The sequence below is a fragment of the Neophocaena asiaeorientalis genome, unplaced genomic scaffold (assembly GCF_003031525.2).
Source record: "Neophocaena asiaeorientalis asiaeorientalis breed wild unplaced genomic scaffold, Neophocaena_asiaeorientalis_V1.1 scaffold114, whole genome shotgun sequence".
NCBI classification, from domain to species: Eukaryota; Metazoa; Chordata; class Mammalia; order Artiodactyla; family Phocoenidae; genus Neophocaena; species Neophocaena asiaeorientalis.
Window position 1 is genome coordinate 2705097 of NW_020173116.1, and position 456 is coordinate 2705552.

A 456-nucleotide genomic window follows, 5' to 3' on the forward strand; every position below is an offset into this window, starting at 1 on the left:
CCTTGCTTTTGGGATAGACTGTTAGTGCCTCCCGTCCTTCAGGCTGTCGCTCTTCATCTTCCCAACCAAGCTTTTTTGCAAAATTTAAAACACTCTTTTCTCTCAGGGACCTTAGTCTTGTAATAGAAATAATGGCTTTCAAGACAACAGTCTGCTATAGATTTACAAAAAGATTTACTTAAAAGTTCAAATTCAGAGGCCAAGGGTTTGTGTCAATCTTCCCTACCCCAAGCGCAGGCTGTATAAAAAGCTCTTCCTGGGCTTCCCTGGTGGTGCAGTGGTTGAGAGTCCGCCTGCCGATGCACGGGACACGGGTTCGTGCCCTGGTCCGGGAAGATCCCACATGCCGCGGAGCGGCTGGGCCCATGAGCCACGGCCGCTGAGCCTGCGCGTCTGGAGCCTGTGCTCCGCAACGGGAGAGGCCGCAACCGTGAGAGGCCCGCGTACCGCAAAAAA